Consider the following 9,157-nt stretch of genomic DNA (forward strand, 5'->3'; position numbering starts at 1 on the left):
TTGACAACTTTGCTCTCATATGTATTCACTGCAATGATTTAAGGAATCACTACAGGGGTTTAGACGTTACCTAGATTTGTGTAGAGAATAACTACTCACTTTTTCGTAGTCAGGTGCCTTGTAGTTAATAACAAAAGTAAGTAGTTATTCTCTACACAAATCTAGGTAACGTCTAAACCCTTATAGTGATTCCTTAAATCATTGTAGTGAATACAAATGAGGGCAAAGTTGTCAATTCCTTTTGATTTTGCAAATGACAGATTGGGTCATTGATCCTTTCTGTCATTTTCAAAATTTCAGGACCCAATCTGAAATTTTCTATATTCCAAGAGCTTTTTCTAGAATTTTCCCAAAAATTTTTATATAGATGTGTAATTTTATTTTTTATTTATTATTATATTAACTTTGTTTACATAAGATTTAAAATTTGTTGAATTTTAAATGAGATTTAATGAAATTTAAAGTTTTCTTTGATCTGTGTGAAACATGCTGAAAGTGACTTATAAATAGGATCAGAGGAGTATAAACTTTAGTTTTGATGAAGAGTTTAGTCCAAAATATAATTTTTATTTTTGAGTTTGTTTGAATAGTTATTGTTTATTATTTTATTTTTAATTGACTTTATTTAGTACTCTCTCTCACATTAATATTACTTTCATATATTCTCTTTCATTATTTTTTCATTTATTGCCTCTCTTATTTACTTTCTTAATAAATAAGGGTAAATTTAAAAATAAAAATATATTTATAAAATATTTATTATTTTTAACTAATTTTAACTGTTAGTTTGTTAAATGTATTTCGGTTATTTAAAACTTATATATAGGACAAAAGGGAGTATATGAAACTTCTCTTTAAATGATAGTAAGCGGCTACTGTTAATATAAGAATTAGTTAATTAATTTGAATATATGTAGAATATTAATTAAATTAGTTAATATGTTTTTTTTAAAAACACCTTAATCATCTTTCCTAATTCCATCCCTCCATCTACTACTTGATTGTTGTTGAAGAATATTAATAGGATTAATTTGAAAAAAAAATTGATAAACATGTTAAATAAATTTTACATAAAGGACTATTATTAACTCTCAAATTAGATCATACATTAAAGACTGAAGAAGCAGTATTATGAATTTAAAATTATTTATAGAAAAATAGTTTTGGATTAAATGAAAATAGTAAAATAACAAGAGGAAAAGGTTCGATTGGGCTTTTTCACAACTGCATATGTGGAAATTTATAACAAAAAATAGGAAAATAACAACTAAAAATATGAAAATTTGTAAGAAATAATACAATATTAACAACTCTATACATAGGAAAATAAACTAAAAATATGAAAATTTATAACAAATAATATAATATTAACAACTCTAATTCATAACAAATAATAGAAGATTAATAACTCCGCGCATGAGAATTTACAACAAATAATTAAAAATTAAAAAATATTTTAATAAACTAAGAAGTTACATGTTTTTTCTTTTTAAATATCTCAATATAAGGTGTGTGTGTACACAAAGACACACTAGTTACAACAAAAATGAAGGGAAGGGTAGGAGGAAATTAAAGTGTGGTTGGTTGAAAAAAAGGAAAGAAAGATACAAAAAATCTGTCTTTTGTGCTCCGCATCAATATTTCCGACCTTGACAAAACTACTCACGACACTTTTTAATATTCCAATGTTACCCCTTTTGATTTAAAACCTTTTTTCCAATCTTGACAAATTGTTCATTACACCTCGAAAATTTGCTCTTTTCTTAGTGCTTGTCCTTTATTTTCTTCTTATTTAATTTGCGACTTATTTATTATTGATAGTTATATATTTTTCTTTTTATTATTAAAATTGTCATTCATAAAATGGAGAAAAAAGGGACTTAGTGTGGGCCGAGATACTTTTTTCCTTTTGGACAATCGAACCCACTTCGTATCAATAGAATAAAACACAAATTAAATTTCGTTTGCCCCATCCTAGGTGTAATAGCTTATAGATTAGTTTGTTTTAATCTAAAATATAAGGGAGTTTTCTATCAAGCAGCTAGTTTTCATACAAATGATTAAAATAGAATCTTTAACTAAAATGCATTTTTACAAAAAAAAAAAGTAATTAACTAATCTTTTTAACGATCAATATCATTTTTAGTTCTTATAATTGGATTAAATTTTAATTTTGATCCCCATAATTTTAAATTATTTATTTTGGTCCTTATAGTTTCATAAAAATTACATATAGGAACTATTCGTTAAATATCAAAACCAAAACTTATTAAAAGTATAAAAACTATTTATTAAACCGAGACAAAATTCTTATGATGAAACTATAATGACCAGGCGATTTGAAACTACAAATACCAAAATCAAAATTTGATTAAAATATAAAGACTACGTATCTCAATAACGATAGATGCCATATGCATCCACGCAAAGAAAAGCGTGAGTAGGTCAAGTTCACTTATTTGAAGGAGGGAGTGGGGTGAAACCTACATAATATATAGCATATTTCACTATCTCTTATATAGTCTAGGCATGCGCCATTAATGACGCATATCATAGCGCCCAGCCAATTATTATAACTTCGTCTTTGGAGTTTGGACCCGAAAAAATCAATTAAAATTAATAAAAACAATAAATATACTGAAAATATATTTTTATTTTCAAATATGCTCTTATAATAAATGAGAATAAAGATAAAAAAGAATGTACAAGGAAATGTAATGAGAGGGGTTATGGCAAAAGAGAGAAAATAATAAGTAAGGATAAAATTAAAAAAGATGCTAAGATAAACTCAAATTCAAGCTTATAAATGAAATTTATCCTTCTCCAAATTTAAAACTTATAAATGGAACTTGCGGGGGTAATATTATTATAGGTCATGACGTAATTCATTATGTGAGAATTGTACATGAGAGGTGACATGGGCTTTCATGGAAATAATTAATGTATTCAAGCATACCATCAACTAGGTTAAATTGAGAAAATTCCAAAGAACAAAAAAATCAAACCAGACACTAAAATAGTTGAGGTAGTATTCAAGAGTTAGTGGGTTATGCCAGGGTCAAACTAGAATCAAATCGATCATATTAAAATAATATAATTTAATTAAAAATAAAAAAGTACAACAATAATAAATCACTAGTAACAAAATGTAAGAAAATATAACAATAGTTTGATTGGAATAATAACAAGGTATAACAACATTGAGAATTTTGATCCTTATGATTCCTTAATAACTAAAATTAATAATCATTAACACTAAAATCATTATTAAAATTCATTTAATTTTATAATGACTGAGATATTAGAAGATAAATAAAAAAAAAGACCAACAGCAACATGACAATCCATACTGGTTCATCATCGGTTCACCCCAGTTTGACTGATTTGCCACCAGTTCAATTTCTAATAGGTTCAACACTTAAACCAAACCAAATCACTGGCCAGTTCATCGATTTTTTTGTTAAATAGGCCGGTTCAGTTTGGTTTTTTGTTCATTGGAAAATTCAATACAATTAACTAGTTAAATTGGAAAAATTCAAGGTTGTCTTCAATAGTACTCTCTCTCCGCTTGTGATTATAAGTTTTAAATAACTAATTTACATATAACAAAAAAATTAGTTAAAAGCACTAAATAGGTTAGAGTTCTGGGTTCGTGACTTCCACTCCTTGCAAAGATGTCTCTTTTGAAACTCAAACTCGATATCCGTAAAATTTAATAGGACCTTACACCGTTAAACCAACTTTTGGTTGGTTGAGCGTTTGATATTTTGGTGCCCCAAGTATCTTTAAATTTTGAACACATCATATTTAAATTTGGATTATTTTTTTTCATGAAAAAAAAAATATTATAACAGTGTTTTAATGTCCCTTCTCATTACTTTCACATTCTGTACTATTTCTGCCTTCACTAACCCAAGTTGCAGCCTCCCCCGCTGATGCTGTTGAGCATTGAAATAGACGCGCGTGTGTATATATATGTATGCGTGTGTGTAGAGGAAACTACTCATCAAGCCATAATCACCCATTTCTCTTGTTCTGAAGCTTTTGTAAAGCCCAACAATGGCGTCGCCGCTTGTGTTATTAGGTCTGATTCTTGTGGCCTCAGCTTGGCTTCTTTTCATGAAAAGAAACAAGTCGAAGCCGACGCCGGCGAGCCTTCCGCCGAGCCCGCCGGCCTTGCCGGTGGTCGGCCACCTTCATCTCCTGAAACCTCTGGTTCACCAAGCCTTGCATGAGCTCCAAGCCAAATATGGGCCTCTCATGCACCTTAGGCTTGGCTCAACCAACTTGGTCGTAGCCAACACTCCTGAACTCGCAAAAGAGCTTCTCAAAACCAACGAACTCGCTTACTGTGCTCGTCCCATGAACATCGCCATCAACCTCGTAACCTACGATAATGCTGCTTTTGCTTTCTCTCCTTACGACGCTTACTGGAGATTCATCAAGAAGTTGAGTAACACAGAGCTTTTGGGAGGCCGAACCATCCGGCAGTTTCTTCCGGGTCGCACCGGCGAGATCCACCGGTTCATTAAGAACCTCCATGGTAAAGCCATGGTGGGACAGAGCGTTAACCTAAGCCAAGAACTCATGAAGCTGTCCAGCAACGTTATCTCGCTGATGATGCTGAGCATTGAGACCACCGGCACCGACAGCCAGGCGGAGGAAGCTCGGAATCTGGCTCGGGAGGTGACGCAGATTTTCGGGGAGTTTAACGTCGCTGATTTCTTTAAAATCTGCAAAGCCTTGGATGTTCAAGGGTTTAGAAAGAGAGCCATGGATCTGCACAAGAGATTCGATGCTTTCTTGGAAAGAATCATCTCCTGTCGCGAGGAGTCTCGAAGGCAACAAAAAGCTTCTCCCGAGGCACAGAACGGTGGAGACGGAGAAGAGAAAGTTAGGGACTTTCTTGACATTTTGCTGGACGTCGCCGAGGATAAGACTTCCGAGGTTTCTGTAACTAGGAACCATGTTAAGGCATTAATCTTGGTGAGTATATTATAATATGTAGATATAATACTACATTTCTTTTGTTCTTTTCCCCTTCTTCCCAGACATCATGGATGTTTCAAGAAAGCTCCACTATGATTGAATATTTGGATGATGTTCTTGTTTTAAGCTAATTAATTAATTAAAAGCCTTTTCTTTAATCATGATGATCCTTTGCTCCTAGACTTCCTAGACGTAGGAGTTACTACATAAGACCTTTTTTTAATTTTAAATACATGATGTCAATTCATTTTATCTTTATCAATTTACACTTTTTCTTATTTTTAATATATGTACTGTTTAACTAACTTGAGTAAATTAAAAAATTAGATAAATTATTTAATTCTAATAAATATGACTTGATCTCCTTAAATTACAAAGATATCACTAATTTTTTTAATTTTTACAAATTAATTATCTAGTTTTGACATTTAGGATTTGAAGAATATTTATTACACTCAACTACATATCTACTTTTCTGATGATTTGTTGTTGTTAAAGGATTTCTTCACGGCGGGAACGGACACGACGGCGACGGCGGTGGAATGGGCAATTTCGGAGCTGATAAATAACCCGAGGGTTTCGAAGAAAGCACAAGAGGAGGTAGACAAAGTGACAGAAAACAAGAGACTAATAAGTGAAGCAGATATACCAAACCTTCCATACATTAATGCAATCGTTAAGGAAATAATGAGGCTTCATCCTCCAGTTACTATGATCAACAGAAAGGGAACACAAGATTGTTTTGGTGAGTGGTTACTTGATCCCCAAGGAAACAATGTTATTCATCAATGTCTGGGCAATGGGAAGAGATCCAAAAATATGGAAAAGTCCCTTAGAGTTCGTACCAGAGAGGTTTTTGGAGGGAAAACAGAGTGGCCTGGATATCAAAGGGCATCACTATGAGTTATTGCCTTTTGGTACGGGCAGAAGGGGCTGCCCTGGGCAACCTCTTGCCCTGCAGGAACTGCCCGTTGTCATTGGAGCATTAATTCAGTGTTTCACTTGGAAGCCATTGGATTCTGAAGGGAAGATCATCGATGAAGGAAAGAGGATTAATATGGATGAACGGCCAGGATTGACTGCTCCCAGAGCCAATGAGTTGTTATGTATTCCAGTTGCAAGGTTGAACCCTACTGCTTTCCTTCAAGTTTGAGCCACGTCATCATTCATGCCTTGGGTGGGGTCGTCGTCAGTGTTCTCTGCAACTTGTTTAATAATTTCACTTATTGGCTAGAAGGTTTGTGCTAAGAGATCTATTTGTTTTATTAATAATGTTTATGGGATTTGTGTGGTGTAAAAGAGTGTATTGTGTAGTTAGTGTTTTCCATCTACTACAATAAAGCTATTAAATGAACGAGAGCAAGTAACAACAACAGAAATAATTTCCTATTCCAATTTGTGAGTTAGTTCATATTTTACAAACCTAAAAAAGAAACTTTAAACTTTCATTAACTTTCATTTAAAATTTAATAACTTTTTAACTTTATCCCTATTTAATATATACTATACCCTTTGTATCAAATATATATATATTATACCCTATGAAAACAAATTTAACACAATAATAAATAAAGAGTAAAATTGTACATTCATATAAAAAATTTCTCTCTCTACTCTACAAATAGGACTACAAACTTTTTTTTTCTTTTTATCCTATAAATAGGATCAGAGGAATGTACAACATCAATTATACTCCTTCCCTCCTACCCCCTTTTATAAGAGAATTTTTTAGAGTTCTCTTGATTCTATTTCTGGTAAACAACAATTCCATATCAGAAACAACAATCTCCTTTTATGGAGCATTTATTAAAACTTTTCTTTTATATCCCCTTATTGAAAGAGAGTATTTATTAATGACATCAATTATTAAAGGGAAAAAACAATTGCTAAATGAGGATATCTAATTAATGAGCTTGATTTCAAAAATTGAGGAAGTGGGGTTAAAAGTTTTCAATTCATTTTTATTATTCTTTTATTTTACATCTTCTCTTTATTAAAATTTTAACACCCCACTTTTCTAATTTTGCAAATTGAGTTCATTAAAATTCCCCTTCCCTTCCCTTCCCTCCCCTCCCCTCTATTTTTCTCATACCAAACATAGGGTTATACCTACCAAGAGGATCATATAGTAGTTGAATTCAAATCTATATATACCTATTGAGCGTTGTTCGTCTATTTGATTATTGATCTAAAGTTATACTCTTTGGGAAAGATATGTGATCGTATAATTGTATCCTAATTGTCTAGATGTTTACTGCTATTGCAGTGAACTGTATTTTTTTAAAAAATTAGTAGATATCTAAGTGATGCTATTCGACTATTCATCATATCTGAAGAATTTGCAGATCATATGATGACGAGTTTAGTATTCAGTTTACAACTGTAATTGTGCTTCACTAAAAATATTTGTAACCATTTGGTTTTCTCACTCAAATGTCAAAATCTCAAAATTAAAAATGAAAAAAAAAAAGGAAAAATGTATATAATTAGTTTTATATATATTCAAAGTGCTTAATTGTTTCCGATAAAATCAATATATGTGTGGATTTCTATTATATTATTAATTTGCTAGCAACTATCGTTATGAATATTATTAATGCTTTAAAATGAACTTATTCTAATTTGATTGAATAAAAGTACATTAAACATATAAGACTAAGCATCTAAGTCTTTTAAATAGCAATATACATAAAATGTTTCGCTTAGTTTAAAGCGCCAAATATTGTTCTCTCTCCCATTCCTAATCTTTTTGTGTGGTGAAACTCTCCCTCTTAAAGTTGTATAGACTCTTCACCAAAAAACAAAAGTATAGACTTATCTAGTACTACTTTTTATAATTTTAAGTATAAAAATTAGTTAACTAATTATTATATATTAAAAAATTAATTAAGTTGATTAATTATAAAAAAATTTCTGTTAGTTTTTTGGAAAATATCACCTAATGATAGATGTAGTTTGAGGGGGAAAAAATAAATATGAGATAGAAAATGCTACTTCCAGTTATACAAACAAGGTTTTATAATTAGGACCAGAAGTAGTATATTGAGATTTTATATTTAAATTAAAATAAATTTCTTAACTAACTTATATAATTAAAGACTAGAAAGATTATTGTTTACCTTAGCCGTCCTCTCTCCCTGAAACAGTCTTAGGCATTAGTCATTTATTGCAAAGATGAATATCATTCATCAATGTTACCAGAAGGTTGTATTATTCAAATACAGTTTTCATAGTCTAAATTTAAAATTTAAATTATTTTTTAAATAAAAATTATTTTTTGAAAATTGACAATTAAAAAATAATTTTTATTTTAGATTACTTTTATTTTAGATTATGTACAAATTAAAATATTAAAGAATAAAATTATATTAATTCCTAATAAATTTTAACCTGAACGATCTAAGTACTGATCATCGCCCAATGTGAACTCTCTCTCCATGTCCGATTGTCCGCACTGGGCCAGTTACAAGATTTATTTGTTAGTTTGTTTCTATAGTGGTTTTGATTCGTTTAGTGGGCACACGTTTGGTTGCTGTTTCAATTTTCGTTTCCTTTGACAGTTAGTTGTATGTGTAGATGTTCTTTTTCCACTTTTAATTTGATTAATTTGTGAATATCGTTTGTTTTCAAAATTCGTATTCTCGCTATAAGAGTTAGTAAAGAAATTTATTTTAATCCAAGACATTAATCCATTTTGTTATTTAAATTTATAATTTTTTAAGGTCCTTTTAATTGTGTTTTACAAGTCAATACTACCTAATTCTTAATATAATAGCTAGTTTGATATTCAATTTGGTTCTAAATATAAGACTTCAATTTACTTTATTTCTCATATTTATCGATTTTTTTAAGATAGTTCTTTTATTAGCTACACATGTTAAAAATTTCATCCAATGATAGTTCTAGCTAATACATATGATTAGTAACAATATTTCAGCAAAAACACATCTCTTTATTATAAATAACTAACTTAACTAATTTTTTTAATCTATTCAAATTAATCAACTAGTTTTATATTAAAGACGAGAGGAACTATAATTAACTTTTCAAGGAAGTTGCCCCGTGCAGCAGGAACTGGGAAACACCAAAAGAGGGAGGAGATTGGTTCGATGGAGAAGTATCATTTGTGAAGGTGAAGAAGCTCTGGTTTGCAAGAAGTGTGTCCTAT

At 30.5% G+C, this 9,157-nt stretch overlaps 1 pseudogene; it reads left to right on the forward strand.

Moving 5' to 3' along the window:
* Window positions 1–3,970: 3,970 nt before the first annotated feature.
* LOC114725971 (licodione synthase-like) lies at window positions 3,971–6,368 on the forward strand (annotated as a pseudogene).
* Window positions 6,369–9,157: the final 2,789 nt, after the last annotated feature.

The sequence above is a fragment of the Neltuma alba genome, unplaced genomic scaffold (assembly GCF_004799145.2).
Source record: "Neltuma alba isolate B1F8T4 unplaced genomic scaffold, ASM479914v2 tig00012316_pilon, whole genome shotgun sequence".
Taxonomy (NCBI): domain Eukaryota; kingdom Viridiplantae; phylum Streptophyta; class Magnoliopsida; order Fabales; family Fabaceae; genus Neltuma; species Neltuma alba.